This window comes from Crocodylus siamensis, chromosome 4, assembly GCF_052110815.1.
Source record: "Crocodylus siamensis isolate JL-2025a chromosome 4, ASM5211081v1, whole genome shotgun sequence".
Taxonomy (NCBI): domain Eukaryota; kingdom Metazoa; phylum Chordata; order Crocodylia; family Crocodylidae; genus Crocodylus; species Crocodylus siamensis.
Genome location: NC_143398.1, coordinates 219,929,844 through 219,956,657, shown reverse-complemented (window position 1 = coordinate 219,956,657; position 26,814 = coordinate 219,929,844). Strand labels below are relative to the sequence as shown.

The window sequence follows — 26,814 nt, the reverse complement described above, 5'->3', positions numbered from 1 at the left end:
CGATTGAACCTCCCCAAAATGCACTCTACCCAAGTGGATTCTTGAGGACACAGCTGCAGCCCACAGAAGGAAGCATTAGGAGAACCACCACTCTGCGCATGATGGATTCAGCAAGCAGATGGAAATGGAATAGTAACATTTCAGACATCCCTCGCCTCGGGACCTAAGGGACTGAAACAATGAACCACAGTGCTGTTTAGTTATATGTCTTGCATACATAAATATTTTGTTGTTGGAAAATCCAGGTTGTCCCCTGCTTTCAAGTTTTTAATCAAAGATTTTGCAAGGCTCCATCTGCCAGATATAATAATTGTTTGAAAGGCTGCCCAAATCTACTCTTACTCTTTCCACTGCCCAGTAAAATATCAACTTCCTAAAGAAAATGTGGCTATTTGATGGTAAGAGAGGCAAGACCCAGGGACTGAAATTTGTAGCTCAAAGATCACATGTGTCAAATAGGGCCCGAAAAAGCAGTATCCAAAGTAGTCTCATGCAGCTCCTGGAGCTATATTAATTTAACCAGCAATAAAGGGAAAGTCATTTTAAGAATGGGATGGTGAGTCTCTTGCAGCTAACCACTAACTGCCTGAAGTAAAGAAGAAAGTTCACAATAGGCATACTATTGCCCAGTTGTCTATCTAGGATTTCTTATAGCTTCCACTGAAATACAAGTCAGTCTTGAAGGAAGGATACTGGGCTATATGGGCCATTCATTTTATCCAGTATAAGAGTTCCAGTGTCCTATGGGATGTAATCTCAGTTACATTGTAATGAGTCTGGAGTCAAAAAAGGTGAAATACATTTACAAACTTGTAACCAAGACCACAACTGCCTCGAAACTGGCTTTAGAGCAGATGATATTATAGCAATGGATATTATTCCACCTTCATAACACTGTACCTGAGATAAGAAGCAGGTAGAAATTAATCCCAGGTACTTTAACCATAGCTGTTGAAAGCACTACCTACATCATAGCTGATTTAGAAGCATAGATCTGCAGGTTGTTTACAAAAAAAAAGCTTGGCTAACAAAAATTGTAAGATCTTTTTAAAACTCAGGACAAAGACCAAAAGGATCATTTTATTCCTTCAATTAAGTAAACGACTTAAGTAGGAACACAACTTTATTTTAATTTATTTACCTATTAGATTTACATTCTGTCCTTCCCAACAAAGACTAAGGACAGCTTACAATAAGAAAATAGAACAATTTAAAAACAGGAGAGCAAGAAGAGACCAAAACAACTTGAAAAGGAACTGGAACATCAAGATAAAACAGAGATATCCTAAACAGCATCTCCTCCTGGCTTCGTCTGGTAAACTCCTGCCCCAATAGGAAGTTCTCATGGTGCTTCTGAAAGATGGCCAGGCTCAGACTCAGGAAGTCAGTCTCCACTGTTGCTCCTCAGTGCTGGAACTCCCTCCCATTTTGAGGCTTTCCGAAGTATTTTTGCCTAGCAGACTTGGCATACTGTGGTACTTGTAGGAGGTTTATCTTGGCTGACCTAAGGAATCACAATGGGCCATAAGGGATAAGGCAATCGCTTTAAGCATGTGTTTATACCATGTGACTACTATGTAGTTAAGTCAACCACATAGTATTGACTTAAATACTTGCAGTTAAATAGCCAGCTGAATTGGAACTTAAAGTAGTATTTCAATGCACTGCTGCTTTTCTATAGTCTCCTGATTAGCAGCCTTTGAAATTGTTACATAAGTAGAGGCAAAAGGTCTACTGTAGAGAATCCATAATCCCTGTGTGAGCCACTGGAAGTCTTCAATAAACATGAAAAGCAGTTAAATATTGTTAGTTCATTGAACATCTTTTATATAAGTCTTCAAACTGGGATTGTTGCCACCTCTACAGGAAACAAATAACATCATGAAGACCTCATCAAAAGTACAGGTCTCTATGGGAAAGGGGAACAGGAATCAACCTTGTGGTCAGACACTGGAAACCTGGTATTCCAGACATGCAGGACACCTGATCTCCCGTACAAATACTCTTTAACTTTTTGCCCTTTCCTTCTTGTTTGTTCAGTCTTATTTCTTTAACACATAAAAGTTAAAATTTGTCTAGGAAAGCCCTCTAGGATTTGCTAATGGAGGCTTTATCCTTTTTCTATTAAAGAGACAGTTAATATATCAAAGCCTTTCATTCCTCTCCTCTTGGCTATGTAATTACCATTTTTCCTATTTCTCTTCTTCTGTAAACAAAATACTTTCGTCAACTGAGGATTTGGTTATAAAAACATAATTAAAAATAATGTGGGACATGACATTTAGAAGACTTTCACAATGGGCCAATCTTAGGGAAGAAGAATGAAATGAAAGCACTTTGTAAGTATTCTTCTATATGTTCAGTGACAGTATTGAGGATATCTGGGGTTTAGCTATGGATTAAGGTCTTCAGAAGTCCTATCTCAGATTGTTTTCTGGTAGCTGCCACGAGACAGTCCTAATCTCTTAATTATATCACACTCTGCTCCAATAAAAATTAATGTATTGTCAGAAATTGATTTACAATTTACCTACAGAACTCAATGGAAAAGAGTGGTATAAGCTTTCATCATTAGCAAACACTCTCAGGAAAAAATGTAAAATCTTCTGAAAGCTAGATGGATTTCTAACATGGACTAAACATGTGAAAGTCTCCTCAGTACTACAGTGTCTCCTCTGATATGTTATTAGCCTAAGCAATTTTTGTAGAGGTGATATGAAAAACAAAATTATTTAGTTCAATTTTTTTTTAAACAACCTTTGGTTGCATCTTCAGGAGGGTGTCTGGATTTCAAATATGCGCTAGTCCACAGCTATGAGCTATTTTTTCACATCTTGCTGGCAGGACTGCTGCATAACTGTATAAGAAGTGAATTACAATCAGACAAGCTAAGGCCTCAGGAGATGTCAGATGAATTCCTACTTGAAAATTGAATTTGGCAGGAGAGCTAAAATTGGACCAGCCGCAGATGCTAAGAAGAACACCTAGCTTATGGGCAACCAAAGTCAGTCTCAAAAGAAGCACAAAAATGGAGGACTCTGAGAACTGGAAACTGAGGGGTGCAATAAATTACTCCCATCAAAACTTCTCCAGTTGCCAATAAGGGCTAAGCTATTTAATAACACAATAGAACTAAATGCAAAATATATTAAACCTGGAAGTCTTCATTTGTTGTAGGTAGGCAAGTGTCTATCCAAACCTCAAGGGTACTTGATGACACTTTGGTTGCCTTGATATGAGGCACAGTGTTGGGGTTACTGAAACTGTATAGCCACGTGTGTAAGTGTAAAATCCTGGCATAAAGATGCTGCCTAATCCAATGCTCACAAAAGTCAATGACAGTCTTTTCAAAACTTCAGTGGGTACTGGATCTGGCACTTAGATAATGAAGCCAGACAAATTAATTAAATTCTTTGGAAAAGGATTTGAATGAATCTTGTGTTCTTATCGCACAGAAGTATTTTAAAGGATTCCCTCCTGTGCTGTTCAAACTGTCACTAAGCTAGCACAGAAAATCAGAGAAAAAAAAACAATATTTGCCACTGGTACTTGTCCACAATAGCAGTGCTTCTAACAGATTCACACTGAATGTTCTTTGTCAGTTTGGGGGGACTTTTTTTCCCAAAGACCATTTGGATTCAAGGGATTTTTGGATTAGCCTCTGAGAAAAATTTACAAGCGTTTAATGCAGAAATTTACAGTGGTTGCTGCAGCTGCTGTGTGATTTTGCTCACATTCCTTCCCTACTGCTTGGGCAAAACTGTCATCTTGGCATTTCTGGCATTTGCTTTAAAAGCTACCTTGCTGTTTGGGCAGACTCTGCCTGATAGGTTCCAAAAAATATTTTTGCTTCTCATACCTCCAGGTCTTTTTGATTTTCTTGCTTTGAGTCACCCGGCCAGATACTGGAGCTAGTCACTAAAATATCTACCTATAAAAGATTAAGAAATTTGCTACTGATATTTTTCCTGGTTCTTGAAGCCAAACAAACCTTAAAGGCCATTACATTTAAATCTTTAAAACTGTTACCACAATATATATATTCACTGCTTTCCTAGCTTATATTTTGTCATAGATCTGAGGAATATAGAACAGAGAAAAAAATAAATAAAATTAGCTTGATTTCATTAAAAATATAGTAGCGTTCATTCCATTCTATTGGGTATTAGTCAGACTGTGAATGGGTTTTCACAGGTGTACACTGGGAGAGATCCTAAAGAGGAAAGGGTAAATTATTTAAACATACCTGTATAGAGAACATTCAGTGTCACCCTGGGGTTTGGGTTACTGAATAAGATACCTAAAGCCTACAAAAATGTCCCACAGAGGTATGGTCCTAATTTGTTAGCATGCAGCCAAAAAGCAAGAAGTCTCATCTACTTTTTTGTAACATACCAGTAAAAAATACAGAACACAGAAAATATGAAAAGGCAGGAAAGACTTGAAGGCTTTGTGAATTTTTTTTTAAATTACTTGAAATCTGTTCTCTCAGACAAACGCAATGAACTATACTGCAGTCACTACTATGACTGCAGCTCATGCAGACATGCCAGAGCTTGCTGTAAATTAGCCAGCTCAAAGTCTGCCAGCAATTCACCTGCATTAGCAAAGAGCTCAGTGTGAGCAGCCTAACCTGCCCAGGAAGCTGAGTAAATAATTGGCTAGTAGAGCTGTGCAAAGCTTTGGTTCAATTCAGAGGCGATTCGGCAGCCAAATCTCTGAATCTAAATCAAATCAGGAGACCCATTAATCTCTCCAACTTGACTTGGAAGCCTCTGATTTGATTTGGAGCGATTCAGAGAGATTTGATGATTCAGCCATAGACACAGCTTTATATGTTTTTTTCTATGTACATTAAGGTACTAGGGACAGCTCGTGACTGCTGAGATGGTGGGTGAGATGGAGTGTCCCACAGAAGTATTTCCGGTCCACTTCTGGGTCCACCACTGAGTGTGTGGGGGACACCTCCCCCTGCACTCCCATGGGATGCTCCATTCATCCCACCATCTCAGCATTCATGAGCCACACCTGGTACCTTGAGGTATGTAGAAAAAACATATAAAGCTGTGTCTGTGGCCAAAATCACTGATTCTCTGAATCAGAATTGAATCTTCAGATTCGTCCAAATCGAATCAGGACAGTGATCCAGATCAGCAAATTGAATCACTGTCCCCCAACTCGGGCCGAATCTGAATCAAATACTGCCCACTTTGCACACCCCTACTGGCTACTCCCTCAGACTGAACTCCTTTAGAGCTAGCTCAGGAGATGTCTAAGGGCACTGACAAATGTGACAGTTTGTCACACTATCAGCTGCTGAAAGTGCCCCACAGCCAAGCACTGACAGAAGTGCACAGCTGCAGAGCACTTTATAAGTTCCTGATAGTGAGACAATCTGAACCATCCAGAGCAGGCTGGGAAACCCTCCAAAGCACCCCAGAGCAGGCTGATGAAACCCCAGAATAGACTGCCCTCCCCTGTCTTCCCCCCTTCCCATCCTGAGACAGTATGGGAGCTTGGAGAGGGGAATAGGGCTAGGGACAGAGTTGTAGATGTGCAGCCTCACTCCCTCGATCAACCCCAAAATGGAGCTTAGTCACCCACCCTCCCAATCCAACAGCAAATGTCTGTTGGGTCAGGAGGGTCAATTTAACTCATGGCATTTTCTGTGAAATGCCATGAGTTAGACTGGGCAGCTGCATGCCTGTCAGTGCCCTGATGGAGATGTTATTGAAGCAGTATACTTTAGACATATCTTTTGACATGCAGTAGTTTTCACCGAAATTCCCACCTGGGCATGAACAGTAATGTATTTGGTAATGCACACCAGCTTAAAATGTAGAGAAGACTGGATTTTAGAAGAAGTTTAGGACTATTCTTTTCTAGCATAATATATATACTGTACAGATCTACACAGAAAAAAATGTAGCATCTGTGGCTTTCTGTCTCCAATATCAAAGAAGTGATGCATCAATAGTTAGAATCCGGTGAGATGCTCTTGCGAGATGCTTGATAAAGAAGACTTTGAGACATCAGCCAAAGTGTAAAACTAGATGTGTGGTTGCATTTAGCAGTTAAATTTCACCAGTTGGGAGGTTATTTGGGGTTTACAGCCAAGTATGCAGCAGCAACATGAAGCACTAATTAATTTGAAAAATGGGGAATTTTTTAAATACAAGGTATGGACTCAGTTCCTATACGGTATGGACAAATTCACTGAAAAACTCATTGTATGGATTACCAATTGCTTGCTAGGAAAACTCAGATACTGCAGGGATTGGCCTAATCCAACTCCCATTTAGGTTAATAGAAAGCCTCACATTGACTAGGTTTTTGTATGTAGTTAGAAAGATAATGGAGAGGCAGCGGGGACTTCTACACAAGATGTTACATCGCCACAGTGATGCACTATGGCAATGTAGCTTGTTGCTATGGCAATGTAGTGTCAGCAAACAGAAACTGTGATGCCAACGCTACATCATCATAGGAATCCTAAAGAAATCCATCATAGGAATTTCTAAAGAAAGTACTGAATGATGGCACAGGAACAACTGCACTGTGGGGGGCATGTATAAATGCTCCCAGTGAAAGGGAAAGGAGAGAGAATTTGGACAGCATGATCTTCTGCACTTCTGTGATTCTTTGTAAATGACACTTGTCAGGTGAATTCAGAAGCCAGTAGATTTTAAATGGTGGTAGATCAGAATGATCAAACAACTGTAAGCTCTCCAAGCAATTTGCTTATCTTGCACATCTTAGAATCGGGGAGGTGTCAATATGCATGCCGCTATTTCTGGAAATGTTACTTCCAAAATTGTCAAGTTGAACACTACTGGTATATATAATTTCCAATAAGCAATCTCTGGGAAACCATGGGATAGCCATGATATTCAAATAAAGTTATTCTACCCTCTACCCAAAAGCAAAATGCCTGTTTGCTAGTAGTACATAGGAATAGACAAAACTAGGTAGCTGGTTTAAGTGAATCTTTTCTAAGTTCAAGCTGTTATAGAGTAATTTAGGACATCAAACTGCTATTCTCATTTTATGCAGTCAAAATAATTTCTTGAGCAGCCAAGTGATATAATTGACAGGCTTATTAAGATAGGCCAAGACTAAAAATCTATGTCTTCTCTCACACTCATTTTACACCAGTTTTACTGTATTGACTTCAATCTAGTTCTTTCTTGCTCCAGTTTGACTGAGATAATTGAAATACCAATATTCCACCTTAAAGGTTCAAAACCATCAGCTCCAGAATATTGCTCAGGTTTAGTGCTCAGCATATTAAAAAGCAAAAGAGATTCACAATGTTTTCATTTAAGTTTAATCCTGTTTTCTGGTACAAGACTCTTTACAGTAAGCACTTGTTTAAAGGAAATATCAAGTATAAAATGGGGGGGTGTAGCAGGGCACTAGGGTGCCTGCTACTGGATAATGGTGATATGGGCTCAGCTGCCACTCACCAGGGCAGCACAGGTGGCGGTTGCTAAGGCAACCGATTGGGTCAGCTGACCAGAAGGGGCCAGGGCCTGGCCTTTATAAACAGCAAGGCCGAGGCCAGAGTCACTTCCCCTGTGGCAGCCTAAGGAGTGGGAGCTCTGCTAGAGCAGAGCTCCATGGGCCTAGTAAGAAAGCCGGATGGCTTGAGCAGTGTTGGCATGATGATATGGGGTGGAGAGAACCCTGACAGGGCAAGCGAGGATAGCCAGGTTGGCTTAGGTTTTATGTTATAGCTGAGGGGCTTTGTGTTTTTGTTTTAGTTGGTTGTGGTGATATAAGACCGGAGGACCGGGCAAGGCTGTAGGGGTGGAGGAGGCCTCAAGGGGAGCTCCCCAGTAGTGTGGGGGGGTTCCTGGCACCGCAAAGGGCACTGCGTTTTGGGGTGTCCCAACCCCAGCCCCAGTGGGGCAACATCAGGAAGAGCTCAGTGTAGGCAGAAGCCCCAGTGGGGCGTAAGACCTAGGAAAGAGGTCTGGGGGCCAGGTAAGGCTGAGGCCACCTGAGCCCCAATTGGGAGAAGCCCAGTGGGTGTAAGACCCGAGAAGGCGGGTCTGGGGCCAGGTAAGGCTAAGGCTGCCTGAGCCCCATTGTGAGAAGGCCCCAGTGCGGGTGGGGAGCATGAGGCACAGGCCCCGGTTGGGCACTGTCTGTACAGGGGAGGCCCCGGGAAGGGGCGAGCTTATTGAGAGGCCCCAGGAGGGGAGCCCTAGGAGCGGGCATCTAGGGGCACGAAGGCCCGAGGAGGGCGAATACAGAGGCAAGGCCCAGAGTGGGTGGCAGTATAAGGGGGCCCCGGCACGGGCTACGAGAGCCATGGGAGACAGGACCCAGGGTGGGTGAGAGCATGGGAGACAGGCCCTGGTGCCGCAAGGGCCGTGAGAGAAGCAAGGGGGCACCCATGAGGGCGCAGGCGGGCAATTGGACCAGAGCCCTGGTACTGCAAGACAGACACCATGTCAAGGAGGGCAGGAACGCAGCCTCCCTTTGATATTTACCAGCAAGACGTGGCAGGCGAGATAGAGGGTGCATTCGCGACCTGATTTGGCACGGTAGGTAGGGGCGCTAGGGGAGGTCACAGCACCCCTAGAGGTCGCCCTGCAACAGGCAGGAAAGAGTTATATGATAGCAGGCTTTTCCCATGGCTTTAGTTTGCTCATCTGCTGTTTCTTGAGAGATGCCTCTAATATTTACATAACTTGGAACAGAACTTAGAGATCGGTGTACATTTTGACACATTTTCAAATCTGCAAAGGCCTGCAATAGGAAACGATCCATGGAAAAGTGTAAACAGAAGGAACAGGCTCCTGTTTGCTGAATACATACACAGGCACACTGAGAACAATGGTTGTCTTGTCCTGTAATAATTGGGCATGGACAAGAAAATTCAAATGAAACTCTAGTTAACAAAAAATTTGTATTGATAAGATAAAAATTTCCATTAAAGGAGTCTACTTTCTTAAACACATCATCTCACAAAATGAAAACCTGACAACTAGTTTGTGCAATGACCCAGTAGAAGGAGCTAAAAGGCAACTTGTTATGAAAAGGATTACAGTAATATCTCCTGGCAGCATTTAAAGGCCGGCACTGTGAGCAGGAGGCCTGGTGAGACTATAATTCCCCTTCCCTAGGCCACGGGGCTCAGTGTTGGGATTTCCTCTGTAAAAGTTTCTAACTAGACTAACGCTATTCAGTTTACTTTGACTTTCTGATTTCAGCTCATACAAATACACTGAAAATACCAAGCAATGTAAGAAAAAATAGTATCGGTTTCATATCAGCTGTATATTTCTATTGTATAATGCACATTAGGGTATTAAACATAAGCCACTATACCACACAGTGTGGGAATTCATAGCCAATAAAAGGTACAATTTTTCCCCTGTGCGTTACCCTTATAGAAGCACAGGTGTGTTTTGCAAAGGTCCAGTGCTAAAGTATACTTTTTACAGTATTCAATAGCCCTCAAATCTCTTGCTTCTTATCCGTTAAGTTGCTCTATAATCTACAAGTTGCATGCTCACATGTACTCTAAATAAATTCTGTACTGTGCCCAAGACTTCTTGCAGCATATTTGTAAAATATATGGTCTAAACAGTACATTGAGCTCTATTTAAATATGATTTTAATGCTTTATGAGACCCTCTTGATTTCCCCAAAGACCCCAGGTTGCAACCAAAGAAAAACTCTTATATGGAAATATATACTTCTTATTAGGCATAAAAATACAGGAAATCTACTGTGTATTCTGGATGAAGTGTGGAAAAATATTCCATGTTACTAAAATATTTCACCAGGGTTGTAAAGTTGTAAAATATGATATATTTTTTGCATCTGGTGTTTCTAGAACATGAAGTATCTTCCTCTTACTATGCACTTCAAGGACAGTTTAATACAAGCTCTGGGACAGATCCAAAGCTCAATGAAGTCAAGGAAAGACCGACTTCAGCAGACTCTGGATTAAATGTTGCTAAATGTCACAGAATTTAAGGCATAAGTAGCTGCCTCTCCTAGCTAACCATTATAGTACTGCTTTTTAAAGAATACAGAGCCAATCAGAACAGCTTGGACCTTTTTTAGCTGTCTCTTAAAGCTTAGATCATGTAAACACTGTAAACAAGGTAATTCAAAGGTATGAGTCAGACTGATGGATCAGATACAGCAACCATAGCAACAGCCACACTAGACAAGTGTTTGCATTAGATTCAAGGCTAAACACTTTGTGCTACAATAGATATATTTAAAAAAAACCCTTTAGAAACCTGTACATGAACATTCAATAGTGACTTAATTGGATCTGTAAGTACGTAAGGCATTATGGAAAAGAATCTGTGGCACAATAGTTCCATTGTTGTCATTGAACATAGAAGATGTCATTTATCTCAGTGCAGGGGAGGCAGTTTGTACATCTGAGTCCCACTTAAGCCCTTAATGCAGGGCTACAGTATATAATGCCTTGTGCAGGCCTTCAAATAAGGTTGCATTTTTACCCAGAAAGAACACGAAGAGAAAGGCAACTTGCCTTCACTCTGGAAACTACTGCATATAGAACTATACTACAAATCTGTTACGTCTCTGGAAACAAAAATACATTTGCCATATTTTATGGTGTATAAGTCGAGTTTTGAAGACAAATTTTTAATGCTTAAAATTCAAATCACAACTTATACACCATCCCCCACCTCAGCGCGTGGAGCACTGGAAGCCCAGGCACACTTGTGGGAGACGCAGCATGCTGGGATCCCAGGAAGTTGGATTGGGCCCCTGGGAGTTCAGGCAGCCCACTGGCCGCCCACCCAGCTGACCCCAGGCGGCACTGTCATCACAGAGGGAAGGATCGCCCCCCCTTCAGCTTAAGGGCTGCCTGCCCAGGTGACAGCTCACCCCTCAGCTGTGGGACAAGTGGGGAGGCTCTGCCAAAAGTAGGATCAGGCCCCTCACTGCTTGTGTCTTCAGCTGGCTCCTGCAGCCAGCAGGATGCCTGGCACTGCCGGGGCAGGGACTGGCTTACTCCAGGGGCAGCTCGTGGTGTCAGGTGGGGGAGGGACACCCCTAGCCTCCCTACCCCCACGCTTGCCTGGCACCCTGTACTGTCCCTGGGTCAAGCAGTCTGACAGAGTTGGGGATCACCAAATGGATCAGATTTGGAATTAAAATTCATTATTTAGCCAGATTTAGTCAAAGAATAAATCCAGTTTTCCCAAATGAAAAGCACCAAGTGTTCAACCTTTTAAATATGGAGTTTTCAGGGAGCCTCTCATCGTTAGGAGTCCCAACATCAGAGAAGTGTGCAGGAACATACTAATGACTACTCTGCCCCATTTAAAAGTAAGCCCAGCTGCACCAGCCTATAATAGTCATGAAAAGTAACAAAATTATACAGCTGGGCAGTAAATCAAAACAATAAAAAAAAATCTGCTTTTCATAAATACCCACCCTCCCACCTTTGAGAGTATACCTTTAACATTCCCTAAAAACTCTGTTTATAAATCTGTTGCTTCATATGATGCCATCCAGTTACACTTAGCTAGATACATTTTTATATATTATTGCAAATGATTTCAGGTTATTTCAAATATCCAGAGTCCAGGCATATTAACAATGTATTGGTTTTAATTTTGATGGCAAATGTCAATTTTATCCCAGTTAGTATAACAATTATTGGTGTTCTTGTTTGTATTTGAAAGCATCTAAAAACCCCAAAGCGTATTCAGGCCCCTATTTACACTGTTCTCATCCTGGTTTCCTCATTATACATAAACAAGCCAGTTGAGAAGTCAGGCACTTTGATGACTTTAAATAGCATTACTTGACTACAGCTAGCGACTCGTTTTGTCGAAACCCTCCTCTGAAAATTCTTTGAATTTCTAAGTTCAAGTCCAGGTCTCTCAGAACATGCCTACTCCTTAACGGAGGAGTTTATAGAACTTGACAGAGTTCGTTTTTCTTACTGCAAAGGAAGGAAGTTACTTTAAGCTTAAAAAAGCAGAACCATCTGGCAGTGCACAGCTGTGGAAATATTATACATCTAATTATTTATAGAGGTACCTGTACAGAGAATAGTTCTGGGCTGCAGCATTCCCAAACTTCCTTGTAAAAAAAAAAAAAAAAAAAAAAAAAAGCGTTTTTGATTAGCTCATCTCACAGTTCTTAACTCCCTCTGATGAAGTTTTATCCTTGGGGATATGGGGAGAGGAGGAAAGTTTTCTATAAGCATACATTTTTGGTTTTAACGCAAAGAAGAAATTAGTTTCTTTCCTGCTGGTGGCCTATACATTTGATCAGGTAAAACTTTCAGTAAAATCTCTGGCATCTCAACATCCCTTCAAAACATACAGTCATGACATTTAGAGGCAATGGCTAACAGGTACAAACACTGCTAACAGGCAATGGGCCAAATCCCAGTTTTGTAAAATCCATGAAAAAAGACTTTCATAAGACCAGGATAGCCCAGAAGTGTAAGACTAGATAGTGGAGCTATCCTGGACTTTCATAAAATCAGGATAGTCCCAGTGTCCCCTTCCCCTGGACCAGCCCCAGGCATTGATTCAGAGGGGGTGCCAAACTGGCCTCCACGCTGCTGCTGCCACAGCCCCCACATTAGGAAGTAAGAGTTTGCTCCCTTCACTCATGCCACCCAGGACACTAATACTAACAGTTAAAACCACACCTCTAGGTATGAAATTAGTATAAAATAGGTCAGTTTAGCCTCTAAGAATGGATCGGCTCTTGGTCAACCCAACTTCCAATTAGCAATTACATGGCTATTCCAACTTCGACTGAATCAATTCAAAGGGGTTAAGTTGGATGTTTTTGGATGGCTCTTCTGCCCTTCTTTTATGGGCTCTGAGGAAAAAAGGATTATCTGTACTGTAATTACATGCTTCAAACAGTTGCAACTCTGAAGACAATGATTATAATCAAACTTCAAGCATAAAGGCTTCAGTCATCTGACTGACTGCAAAGTACAGTTGGCTAGATGCATACTTGAGAAGGCAGGGGAAAGCATCCTTCTTCTGAAATGAAAGAAACTGGCCACAGCTGGAGATGGTAAATTGAATGGGGTGGGCCAGTTTTCTGAGGTGGTACAGAGGGTTGGCACATCTTTCTTAAGGGTCTGACTGGAATCATTCCCACATGCTAATCAACAGATTTGAGGACTGGCAGGAATCTTCCTTCAAGCCAGATTGTCTAGGATGTTAGTGCAGGGGGAAGAGGGGAAATTTTAGTCTCTCTCTAGTGTAGATCACAGTTCACTGCTGGGATTGTATGGATATATCACACCTGAACATTGCAGAGGCCCGATGACCTGGTAGCACATTGCTTGCTCTAGTTCTGTGCCAGCAATGCATAGTTTAGGTGCTTTCATCTAACTCAGTTTTTTGGAATTAATACTGTTTTTTCTACATTAAATTCAATGGCTAGTGAAAAGAAGTCGTTCATACTAGAAAATCTGTTGGTCTCTCCTGGCCTGAAACTATGAAATTACAAAGCTCCATTGATTTCAGTGAGAGTTGGACCAGCCCCTCTACGAGGAATTATACTGATAGCTTTCTACAGACAGCTATTTGCTTCTGTTATTCAGAGTCATCAATCAAAGGCCATTGGATCCCACATGCCAAAAGTTGAAATTCCTTACCCATTACATAATTGATGACAGAGAATTTTGTACTGGACATACACATGAAACAAATACCAAGATATCTGTAAATCACAATGGCCTGACCCACAACTGAAGGTCATAATTAACTTCACTGCAGTTAAAAACACAATTTAACTTAAAAATATGAATCTAGTTGATCTAGTTTTGAATTTCAGGTTAGATTAATAGATATACATTGTCACGGGATAGGGACCCAGGGAGCGGCCGTGATCTCTCCTGGTGCCCCTACCGTGCCAAGTTGCCCGTTTAGCACCCTCGTTCTCGCCCGCCATGACTTTGATGGTTGTATAATATTAATGGGAAGCTGCCTTTACACGACCCCTTGGACCCGGTGCTCTTACCCTTCTGGTCCCTGCTCTATAGGGATAACTTCTGGTGACCCCCTACCGTATGGGCATCGTGTGGATCCTTCTACCCCCAATACCACGCCCCAAGCCTCTCGGTTGTTATCTCGTCTATGCCATTTCCTTCGTGGCCCTGTCCAGGGCCTCTACTCATATGTTCAACCTCACCGGGCTCCTTACCCCCATGCTTGCCCTCACCAGGCGTCTACTCGTTCGCTCGCCCTCACTGGGCTCCCAATTCCCATGCTTGCCCTCACCGGGGCCTGTCGATGTATGCGCCCTCTCCAGGGGGCTTCCCAATAGGCTCGCCCCTTCTGGGGCTCCTTAATAAGCTCAACCCCTTCTGGGGTTTCTCAATAGACTCACCCTCACCGGGTGTCTCTAATCTTGTGCTTGCCCTCACCGGGCTCTAGTTGTACGCTCGCCCTCACCGGGGGTCTCTAATCTTGTACTTGCCACACCGGGCTCTAGTCATACGCTCACCCTCACCGGCTCTCTCTAACCTCGTACTTGCCCTCACCGAGCTCTTAATATGCTCACCTAAGAGCACTCGCCCCTACCAGGGCCGTCCCGCGCTCTCGCCCCCACAGGGGCCTCTTTCGTATTCCCTGTTCTCACGTCGCCCGCCCTGGGGCTTCATCTCCTGCGCTTCCCGCAGTCGGGGCTCAGGTGGCCATAGCTGTGCCTGGTCCCCTGACCCTCCTCAGGGGTCTTACGCCCTATGCGGGCTTCTCACAATTGGACTCAGGCGGCCTCAGCCTTACCTGGCCCTTAAGGCCCCTTTCGTGGGAATGGGGCAGTGCCCCCTGAACGTTGTACCCTCACTGGGCTTCTCGCTTGCATGCCCCTCCCTAGGGCTGTACTTACCCCCCTGGTGTGGACAGGACTGCATCTCACTCTCTCGCCCCCCAACCAGGGCCTATGCCTTGTGCTCCCCGTGCTCTCGCCCCCCAACCAGGGCCTGTGCCTCGCACTCGCCCGTACTGGGGCCTGTGCCTCGCGCTCCCCACCCACACTGGGGCCTTGCTCACGCCTCTCGCGCTCCCCACCCGCACTGGGGCCTTGCTCACGCCTCTCGCGCTCCCCACCCGCACTGGGGCCTTGGCCTTACCTGGCCCCAGACCCCTTCCTCACGGGTCTTATGCCCTACTCAGGCTTCTGCCTACGCCCCACTTGGCCCATCCCAACATCACCCATACTGGGGCCAGGGTCTATGCGACCCCCAAAACACAGCACCCTCTTTGGTGCCAGGAAACTCCACCACTACTGTGGACCTCCCCTGAGGCCTCCTCCAACCCCTACAGCCTCTCCCGGTTCTCCAGTGTTACACACACAACCAAACGGAAAATACAAAGCCATGAGCCAACCAGCTACAACGCAAAGTAAGCCTCCTGGCTATAACATAAACTCTGCACCACCTTGGCTCTCCTTCATACCTCCCTGTCAGGGTTCTCTCCACCCTGTACCATCATGCAGGCGGTCAGGCTGCTCTACCCTGCAGCAGAGCTCCCTCTGCTCAGGCTGCCTGGGAACTGCCTTCTGGCCTCAGCCTGACTGCTTATAAAGGCCAGGCCCTACCCCCTTCTGGCCAGCTGACCAAATTGGTTGCCCCAGCAACCCTCACCTGTGCTGCCCTGAAGATTGGCAGCTGGGCCCTTATTACCATTACCAGTAGCGAGCACCCTAGTGCTCCGCTACATACATGTATGTCTTTTTTCTTCTGGAAAAAAGAAGAAAAAAGTTCCACCCAAATGGATGACCTCTCTAATGGCAACTGTACTTTGCAAAGAGATACTCACCTTGCTCACCTTCATTTACATAAGTAATAATATTATACACCTGGACAAATAAAATTTGAAATGTGGAAATTATTCTTTTTCATGCGAAATTTAAATTTTGTTGAAAAAATGAGAACTAGACATTTTTCTGTTTTCAGCAACCAAATACAATGCCTGAACTCTCTTCTGGCCAAAAGAAGTTAAACTTTCAATAAAAAAAAAAAAAAATCACGGAAGGCAAACCATCACTATAATCATTGTCAGCAATCTCTCTGACAATCTTTCAGTAAACAGGGAAATCATCGGGGAGTCTGTTAAGTGACTGAAGTGTCCAGTCCAAGATCTGCATATTCAACTGCAGATGTGGTAGATAGTTCTGAGTGGAAGGAATAGATCCTAATGATATGGACAGCTCTTTCCCTCTGTCTCTCCCATCTACATTGAGTTTGAATTGAGTTTGCTTAAAATCATCAATGCCTTGTCATATATTACAACACCTTTGGGGACAATCCAGCACTTGACACTCCCAGGTATTATTCTTACTATTGCATTTCTTCAGATTAGCCATCAAGGTGTCACTGAATTTCTTCTTTTGTTCACCTCTAGACCTGTAGCTGTTGGTGGGTTGGGAGTATAGGACCTGTTTTTGGAGCCAGTTGTCAGGCACCATGCCCTGTTCAACTGAGTTGGTGCCTGCACACGCCAGGCCTCGATCATACGGTCCCTCGCCACCCAGCCTAGGGACTTGATGATAACTTTTTGCTCCATCCCTTAGGGGTATGGGGCCACGATCTCCTACCTCAGGTGATCTTCTCCCCTCCTGTCCCGCCTGCCACAACTTTGATGATATCTCAGTGGTGGAGGGATCCGACCATCTGATTCTGGCTGCCCCAAGGCCGAGGCGTGACGTTCTTCGTGAGGCTCCAACCTCCCCTGTACCTCGCCCTATACCCAGCCTTGATGGTGTGCTATAGTAGTTGTCAGCGGCTAACCCTCACTCTATGAGTGGTTCCTCCATTTCCGGCTAGACCCTGGAGGAGGGTCCAGTAAGCCCAGACCCCTTTGACTCTTGTGCCCTTGGTGGTCCTGACTCACCCTAACTTTAGTGTGCAAGACACTAATAACAATAATAATAATAATAATAACTAATCCAACGAAAAGCTACGGGCACCACAATTATACGCCCCTTCACAGCACTCCCTAGAACACTACCTGGGAGTGCCTAGTACTGTGCTCTCCCCTTTACCAAATACCCATCCCCCTTAGGGCTGCCTTCCTGAGCCCGTGGGATACTCTCATGTACGTGTGCCCTCAGTAAAGGAACCATCCCCCGACGGGCTCCCGTCGGGGTTCTCTGTCCCGGACATGAGGGTCTCAGCTGGTCCCTTGTGATACCTCTTTCTCCGTGGGTCCGCCGGCCTTTGGCTCCGTTGACGAGGTCCTTGCTGTAGGCTCTCCTCGTGGCCCAAGTGTTATATAGAGCCGGGACATCTGGATCTTCCTCGGCAGCAGCGTCTCTACCTGGGCAGAGTTCAGGATCCTTTTCTGAGCAGTGAGCAGCGTTTCCTAGCCCCTCCACCTTCTTAGTGGACCCAGGAGCTCTTCTCTCAATGCTCTCTCGCCACCTCTCCTCCCCTTCTGCCCTGTTCTTCCTCCTTCTTATTCTTCCGGGTTGTTTCTCCTCCCCCTCTTTCCCAGCAGTTTCCCCTTTAAAAAAACCGTGGCTAACGAGCCGTGTGGGTCCTGCCACTGTTTCCAGCTTTGTAGCGGTTCCTGCCACCGCTTCCAGCTCTGCCATGATTCCTGCCACTGGTAAACTGTTTTTGTTCATTTCTTCTTTCTTTTCACTCTCCCTGGGATGTGCTGTCCCCCAGGGTCCCCCTTTAACCCTTCGGGGTTCATGTCTTCCCCTTGCCTTGGGACAGTGCCATATAAATATGGCTTCATGCTGGTAGTATCTGCTTGAGGCAGAACACAGACAATTGTTCTTCTGTCCTTCCAAATGATGTAAAGAATTTTCCAGAGTCAAGTTGCCAATGGTAACATTCCAAGGCATTCGGGTGTCTCCAGTATGTCATGCAAGTTTCACATCCATACAACAGGGTAGCGATGGCAACAGCCTGGTGGACAAGTAGTTTGGTTTTGGTACTGATGTCATGATCATTGAAGTCATGGATTTGGAGATGTCCAAAGGCAGCACTGACTGATTTCATCTGGTGTTGAATATTGCCATCTATGTTTAAATTATAATATGCAGAGGATCAGCTGGTTAGTTTGGAGTGAGTTGGTAAAGAATGAGTTGGTTTTTGTGATGTTGACAGTGAGTCTAAGCACTTCACACACTTCACAGAAGCAATCAAGGGCGACTTGGAGCTCTTTAATTGAGTGGATACACATGACTCAATCATCAATATATTGAAGATCAGTAATAGGGGTGTTGGTATCTTTAACATTAACCAGTTACATTCTAAATGTAAGACAACCAACACCTCTCTCCATGCCATACTGGATGCTGACTCCAGATGGAAGTCTGTCAACAATGATGTGATATAGAAAGAAAAAATCCTGATGCCATCACACATCCTTGCTTGACTCCAGTTCTAATGGTGAAGAGGTCTATTTCTGGGCCATTGTTTAGGGCCCAGCATTAGTCAGGCCACAGTTGAAGTACTGTGTCCAGTTTGGGGTGCTGCACTTCAAGAGGGACACGGAGGATCTGGAGAGAGTTCAGAGGAGGGCCACTCACATGATTAGTGGTCTCCGTGAAAGACCCTACAAGGAGAGGTTGAGAGATCTGGATCTCTTCATCCTATGCAAAAGATGGCTAAGGGGTGACCTTGTAGCCATCTATAAATTTATCAGGGGAGGACAGCAGGTAATTGGGGATGCGCTGTTTACCAGAGTGCCCCAGGGAGTAACTAGGAATAATGGGTGCAAACTAGTGAAGAGCAGATTTAGGTTAGACATTAGGAAGACATTTTTTACAATAAGGGTGGCCAGAGTCTGGAATGGGCTTGCAAGAGAGGTGGTCCTATCACCTAACTTGGAGGTCTTCAAGAGAAGGCTTGACAATCACCTGGCTGGGGTCATCTAACCTAGGTCCTCTTTCCTGCCAGGGGCAGGGGGTTGGACACGATGATCCATTGGGTCCCTTCTGACTCTATAATCTATGAATCAAAGGCCTTAATCAGGTCAATGAAGGCCTGTAAAGATTTTGGTATTGCTCACAGCACTTCTTCTGCAATTGCCTAGCAACAAATATCATCTCTATTGTACCTCTGAGTGGTCTGAAACCACATTGGCACTTGGGTAGAATCTCCTCAGTGAGGAGAATGGGACCATCCATCCCAGCTATGGATAGGAATGCAATACCATGAAAATTGTTCCAATCCAATAAATCACCTTTCTTGAATATAGTAAAAATTCTGACATTTCTCAAGTCATTGGAAATCTATTCATGTTTCCAGATTTTCATAATAAGGATGTGTAGTCTGAGAGCGCTACAAGGGGAAAAAAAATCAGTCTTTTGATAAAAAAATCAAAACACATGAGGAAGACAAATACTTCCAATAAAAACATGTTTGGTCAAAACCCCAGCTTTTCATTGGAAAAAGGGTTGATGGAAAATTTTCAACAGGCCCTAAATAATGTGTTTCCTGCATAATCATTCTAGACAGTAATTTAAAGTCCTTATACATGATTCAATAATGCAAGAATGATTTTCTTTAAAGGGTGGCTAAGAACCTTTTGTTAGAAGTTGCACTCTTTAACTTGTTTGTAACTGAGGTTGCCTATACACGTTTGGCGGTGGGGGTGCATTTTAATTAGAGCAGTTCCCAGACAGCTGCTCTAAAACAGCTCATTGTGACATGTATTAAGCCCCTGTGCATTTTTAAATGGTCATGGGATGCTTTATCTAAAGTTCATTTGATGAGGTACAGATGAAGCACCCCCAGAGCCATTTTAAAATGCATGGGGGCTTAATACACGCGATGGTGAGGTGAAGCTGGAACGTGCTAATTAGAACACAGAGCAGACTCAATGAATTGGGTCTGCTTCGACATGTTCTAATTAGAACACAAATGTGGACATGTAGAGACAGCCTGAAAGTCCATGAAAACCTTTCATTTAGATTATGCTCTGAGATCACTGGACTGCAAATAATACTAAAAAGACATCACCCCCCCACACACACTTCATGTTGCAGATGTCCCACAGTTTTTTTCCTAGATCCATCTCCTAGTTTATTTGCCCATTAGTACTTAATGTTAGACCTTATTATCCTGTATACAACAGTTTCCCCAGGAACTACAGGCAGCTGTCAGTACCCTTCAACTATTTGCAGACCTCTCAGGATTTCTGAGGATAAGAAGAAACTGACACCTGAATCTTATTTGTCTGTGAAAACACTGCATAGGGCTTTTTCCCCCAAACTCTTTCACATCTTTTTCTTAAAGCAGGACTAATTAGTTCTTAAAAGAGCCAAATCTAACACCTGGGAGAGCTGTACAGCAGTAACAAAAATTGAAATTTAGCAGCTAAATCAATGGTGCTGTAAGAGGAGTTATCCATGAAGGTTAGCATGATATCCCAGTGGGAGTCATCTTTGCTTTAACAGCCCTAACCAACATGTCAAACTTCTTCACTGGACTGCAAAAAACAGAAACACTGTGCAATGTTTTGAATGGTAGTAGTAAATATAGTCATTACTATGGCCTGGCTTTCAAACCCAGAATTAGCATTTTATCCCTAAAGAGAAAATTTCTATTTCAAGTTTGGAAGTTTCCCATGGGTACTTGTCCTCATCAATTCAAAAGTGAGATACTAATCCTATCCCTCCATCTTAAAAAAATGCTACATTAGTGCTATGAATTAGTAAAACTATATTTTTATTTTTGTTCTTTAACTACTGTGTATCCAGTAAAAAGTATTTTTCAAAGATGCCTTCAGAAGGGCCTAGTAAATTCTAGTCAGCTATATAGTAAAGATTTACAGATTCCAGATATGCTTAAATCAGATTCATGAAGGCTGACGTCCAATATTCAAAAGATGGTAAGATACATTAATGCAATGAAAAGAGTAGGTTTAGTTTAATCACTTTATCTGAATAGAGATAGAACATTACATATTCCACTGATTTGAAGAAAAGGCAGAGCTATTCTTGCTGCTGCCAGAAAGCTCTTTATTATGTTTTTGGAAAAAACACTCAACAGACAGGAGAGCATAAGTCATGGGAATGAAAAATTCTTCATCTTGCTAAAATGAAATGTAGATGATTCACAGAAAAAGGTGAAGTAATCTGCCACTGAAGATTGTCATTTGTTGAGTTATGAACATGAAAAAAGAGGGAATCTTTCTGATCAAAAAACCAAGAATTCAAAAATTGCATTGGCAAATTACTTTAGATGTGTCCTCAATTTATTTAATAAAACTCTCAGAAGTTGTAGAGACAGCACTGATAGAGAAATGTTCTCTTGCATTATGCAAAATGTCTAGGAGAGGAGAAAAACCCAGGTATGATTTATAAAGAAGATGTGGAAAAATTAAGTCAAAATTACATCCATTGCCCAGTAACAAAGGTTTTCTTCTTGCTTTTTAGAAATGCAGATCCTATCTACTCGGAACACCCTCTAGTAACTGGAAAACTCAGAGACTGGAAACTGCGCAAGGAAGGGATATCAGCCAGGTGGTTTAAAATGCTCTTTTTAGATCATTCTAATGCCAAAAGAACATTTCAAAGGAATTACGCTTTTCTCACGCCCATCCATTAATGTGATACAGCCATCAGTACTCATCTGCACATCCCCTACCAAGTCTTTTAGGAAAACTGGGACAGATCAGACAAGATGTAGGAGGAACCTCCTTTCCAAGTCTTCTTGACCAGTCCTCATAATGCTCTCTGATGCAAACTCAGCTCATTCAAAAAAACAGTCCCTTCTTATCAATTGCAACTTAGTGTTAAAAGCTTGACCAATGCTCAATAGCATCAATGGAAATATTCCCATAGGCTTCCATGAGTAATGAATCAGATCCTATTTCAATGAATGAATGCAGAAGAAAAAATGTTTCTGCAATCCCCCTAATTTCATGCCTATGCTGTTGCATCTGTTTTGACATCATTTTACTATGCCGAGTATCTTTGTAACAGACAGTGTGCATACCAGATGGAAGTTTCTGCTCTGATGCTACATAGTACCTGTCACCAATCCAACAGTTTAACAGAATTAAATTACTCCATCTGCTCTTCCAGCTTGCAATGAGACTGTGCTTTATATGGTAACACGGATACATCTACATACGCGCGCGCGCACACACACACACACATATAAATTAATGAAAAGTCGCTTTGTAAATTTGAGGCTAAAGCTGACTCATAATCTCAGACAAATTTCTGTCAATATTTACCACCATATACAGAGATCTGCAATGTTTAAAATAACAGCTGTTACAAGAAAGCTGCTTTCAAAAAAAAAAAAGCATCTGGAAAAGTGTAACATGCTTTCTCACCTTTCCCAATACATTTCTCCACTATTCACATAATGCATATGCTGAACACACAGTGGAGATGTGGCGTTGGTTTGGATTTCAGTTTTGCAAAATGTTACTAGCTGAGTTTTGGTTTTCAAAATCAAAACTGTGATAATTTGTAGGGGAGGCTCTGGGTTATATTTTATGCAGGGGGATTCTGATACTTACTCGGTTCTCTTCTTATTACTTGTTTATATTTCAAATGCAGATGAACTAACATGAGGGTGTTTTGTTTTCTAAAGTATTACCCAGCACATTGTAGAAACTGCTTGTAGGCCCCCAACTCTTCCTTGCAAAACATATAAATTAGAATATTTTCAGCCAGGTCACCACCTGAACATCGAGGTGCAACAACAAAATTGTTCACATACCTTTAGCTTGCAGTAGCAAATGCCAGAAAACAAAGTATATTACTTCTATCTACAATCTCACTTTAAATAATTGGCCCCTGTATATGTTCTAACACCTGATGGATTTTAGGGTTGCAGACTTGTGCACTAATATGCACAAGGATTATAATATTTAAAGTGTGAGCGCACACTTCCAAATCTCATGAGACCACAAAGACAGTGAGTTACCCCATTAACCCTCTGCACAGGATCACATCGGTAACAGTAAAGAAAAGCTGTTTATTCTTCAAAGCAAAATGGTTCAGATAAAGAGCCCTGATCCTGCTTCCATTTAAACCAAAGAGGAATTTAACATTAACTTCAATTAAAGTAAATGAGGCCCATGTTTTGGAAATTTGGGAGAGGTTTCTTGAAGTCATAGCAAAACAAGCTAAGTGCTTTGCTTTTAGCATCCCATTTAAAGTTGCTAGCATTAAAAGCAGAGCTTGCTTATCTAATCCAATCCTAGAGGGATATATTTTGCCTGTTAAGGGCTTGTATTTCTATGTTAATTAGCAGCCCCTGTGAATGCTGAATGTTTAAAAAAGCTCTCAGAAATGGAGGGAGAGAAGTCAATAGTAGTTTGGTTTATATTATTCATTTGCCACTTGAGCAATGGGAATGAGGAAGTTGTAAAATAAAAGGTAAGTAAAGCTCGTACTTGTGCTGGATGGAAGAGCTGACATTCATCAATCCATGGAGAACCAGAAGGTTTAGAGTTACAGATTACATTGTGGCTGGATCAAGTTTATCGTTTAAAGACAAGAGCAAGGTATTTAGGACAGTCCTTGAATGTATCAATGAGAAATTGGATAAATGTCTATTGTTAGACAAAGAGTGGTCAAAGCTGTTGTAGTGTTGTGGTATGAGTAGGGATAAATTGAGGGGAGTGGGGTGCAATGGTATAGTTGTATCCACTACCCCCTCCCCCCTCATTGATTCCTTGTCTGCCCAAAGTTAAATGAAAACCAACTGCCTGGCAGTAGCAGCAGCATTTCTAGTAAGACAGCAGGGTGGGAGTCACCTGACTTCATGACTCATTAGAATCTACTGATTCATTCTAAGGACCTCTCCACTTTTAATGGTTTCAAAGTTCCAATATTCAAGCTGTCCTTTCTTCTGCAATTCTGTTACCTGCTCCTGGTAATGTAGCTCCTATCTGACAGCCTCACAGACTGTTTTTAACTCTAGCTAAAAAGATAGGAAACATTAACTCTGGGGGAAATCAATTTAGGTGTGGAAATAACTTTCAGTGAAGTATTATCAAGATGCTCAAGAAGGGTAATTTTTTTTATGAATCTGAAAGAGATGTACATCTAATTCTAATGACAGCAGGACTCAAGAAACAATATCTTTTGATTATTTTTTGCCTGGCTTGTCATGGGTTTTTTTACATAATATGGGATATAGCAAATTAATGCACATTTCAAACAAGTTATACTTGTTTTTGCTTTGATTTAAACTGAATGATAGAGCTCTAGGTCCCTAGCATATTAGTGAAGCATCTAGTTTCTTTTTACCTTGAGAAAACCGCGTGTTGTGTTTGATGTGGTGATGCACCACAATATCTGCATCCTCCATGCTCCTTTTCAAAATCCTAGATCCACCCGTGGGTATGAGCATTCTAATAAGGGAGGAGGAAACATGCATTCAGTTATCATGAAGGTCACAAAGAAAAGCAAAGATTAGAACTGTTCATTTAGCTTTGAGCTGGCTGGTGGGGCTAAAATATAGTGTTATCAAAGGAAACAGCCTGCTCTTTGCAAACTAGAAATCTTAGGTTAAGGTGTCTTTTGCCTCAGCTTTTCAGAAAAGGCTTCCATTTTTGTACCCATTACTTCCAGAGCACACATTAGTAATTAGACTAATGCCTGCATGTTTGTGTTAAAAAGTTAAGCAGTTGGACATATATGTCTGAGTTTTCAGTCAAGGAACAGCATATCTAAGGGCCTTGTTGCACAGGACACTTAGTGTGTACTTTATCTGAGATAGTTGTAAGCACTACCATGCCATTCTAAAAGGCAGAAATGTTCTGGGCTGTGGCACAGCTTACTCAGCCCACTCTGGACAGGACTGAAGCCAGCTCCTCGACCCTTGCACACCACCTTTCCTCCTCCCTTCCTCCCCCTGAACACTAACCCCAGCACTGGGCACCACAGCTTGAGTGTCCATCCATGAGGACCTGCACCCTCCCCAACATGTGCCAAGCACTGCCCGGCCCAGGAATGCCTGCCCCTGGCATGCCAGGGCAAACCAAGTCTCTGCCACTGATGGCACTCAGAGGGAGAAGGTCCCAATCCTGCTGCTGGCTCCATGGGGCGAGCAGGTGCCCCAGCACTGGCAGTCTCGAACTTGCTCTAGTTAAGCGGCTGATTGTTAGCCCAAGCCCTCATATCATAGGGGTCTTGAAATCATATTATCTCTCTCAAGTCGTCCAATAATAGCTGCATGCATGTTATTTAATACAATTTGGAGATACTCCTTCCGTGGAAAGTTGTAACTTTGCTACAATAATCATACTTTCTCCAGTTTTATTTCTTGAACAACACTTGGATGCTCATGTTTTAAGTGCAGTTAACACGACCTAAACGATATATGTAACATGGCCCTAAGATGTTCCTAATAAGGCAACTTGGAAATTTCCCAGTGTCAGGGAATCCTCTGATGGCAAAAAGCCAAGTCAGCCATGATGAACTTCCCAGTCCTAAAGCTTCCCAAGGACTGGACAGGTGTGAAATCTGTATTTTCCATATTCAACCAGGGCTTGCATCAAGTGTAGTTCAGCCAAATTAGAGGATCAGTGCCCTTAGGGCTCAGTATTTTGTTGTGGGCCCAGCAAAGTGTGTGAAATTATTTATGAGTCGAAACAGAATAGAGACTACAATTAGGCCCAAATTAACCATCATGTCCTTTGTATGTCAGATACATAAATCACAGATCTGTTTAGCCCCAGCCATATGGGATTTTATTTTATTGATATAAATGCATGGGTTATCATCAAATTCATTGCTATCAACTCCACTACAGTTTAATATACATTAACAAAGCAGGCTTTAAATTAAAGCAACAGTTCTTAATGCATTATTTATGATGCATTAAATATTAATGGAAATAGATTTTTCCCTAATAAATTATTATAAATGCCAGTATAACATGTTATAGCAACATGCACAATGTAAATAATGTAATGTATTTCAATTTATGAGGGTATTTAATGAGCTTACCAAAACACTATTACATATTTTAAATTGTTATATCCACTTCAACTTGGACTATCTCCATTATATTTTGGCAAGAAAAAACAGTCAACTATTTGTTTATTATATTTAATGTTATATTGATATTTATGTGATTAACAGTACTTCTGAATTACTAAGAATATGAAATTTGCTCTAAATGAACATTATAAATTTGTGTGTCTAAGTAAATTGTGCTAATTTATGCTGATTTGAGACAGAAAATCTTCTGTTTTAAGATTTAATGCTGCCTGATCCTTCTATTATCTGATCACCTTCCATATAAAAGTTAGTAGCAATAGTCGGATTCCTATTGGGTCTCATGAAGTCTGAGTAACTTAGGGGTAAAAACTCTCTACGCTAGAGAGATCAGGCTAGAGAGACCAGCTAGATGTTTGCAAAAAAAAAAATTTTTTTCCAAACGTTGGTCACACACACCCTTCTTCAGGTATAGGAAAATGCAGAGATTGTAACATTTCTCCTAGGTGAAAATGAAAATTTATATTTCACAGGAGAGCTAAAGGTATTGTAAGATCTTCTGGTTGGAAAAATTCATTTTGTGCAAATTAGGCTCAGATAGAAGTTAAAGCAATCTGTTTACCTCAAAGTTGTCTGATAGCCAGCAGGGCATTGAATTATATTTCCTTCTGGTTCTGTTGTTTCATATTTTGCTGGAGGATGGGTAGATGGACTGCTCTCCTGTGCTGAGGCAGCTCTGAGTTCTGTGAACATGCAAATTTAGCCTGGAACAAAAGGCAGGAGCCAGGGTGTCAGCTTTCAGGTTTAAAGGTGTTGAATTTTGCTTCATTCTTGTAAAATTATGACGTTTTTATTTTTAAAATGGCTAAATTCAATATCTTCTGTGTTTCAGTT

At 42.4% G+C, this 26,814-nt stretch overlaps 1 long non-coding RNA gene across 1 annotated transcript; it reads right to left on the bottom strand.

Annotated features, from left to right (window-relative positions):
- Positions 1–1,274: 1,274 nt before the first annotated feature.
- On the bottom strand, positions 1,275–26,578 carry LOC149867596 (uncharacterized). Its single transcript, XR_016441640.1, has 3 exons — positions 26,543–26,578; positions 24,226–24,329; positions 1,275–1,504 (listed from the first exon to the last, which is right to left on the bottom strand). It is a non-coding gene; the product is annotated as an uncharacterized LOC149867596 (long non-coding RNA).
- Between the last annotated feature and the right edge of the window lie 236 nt (positions 26,579–26,814).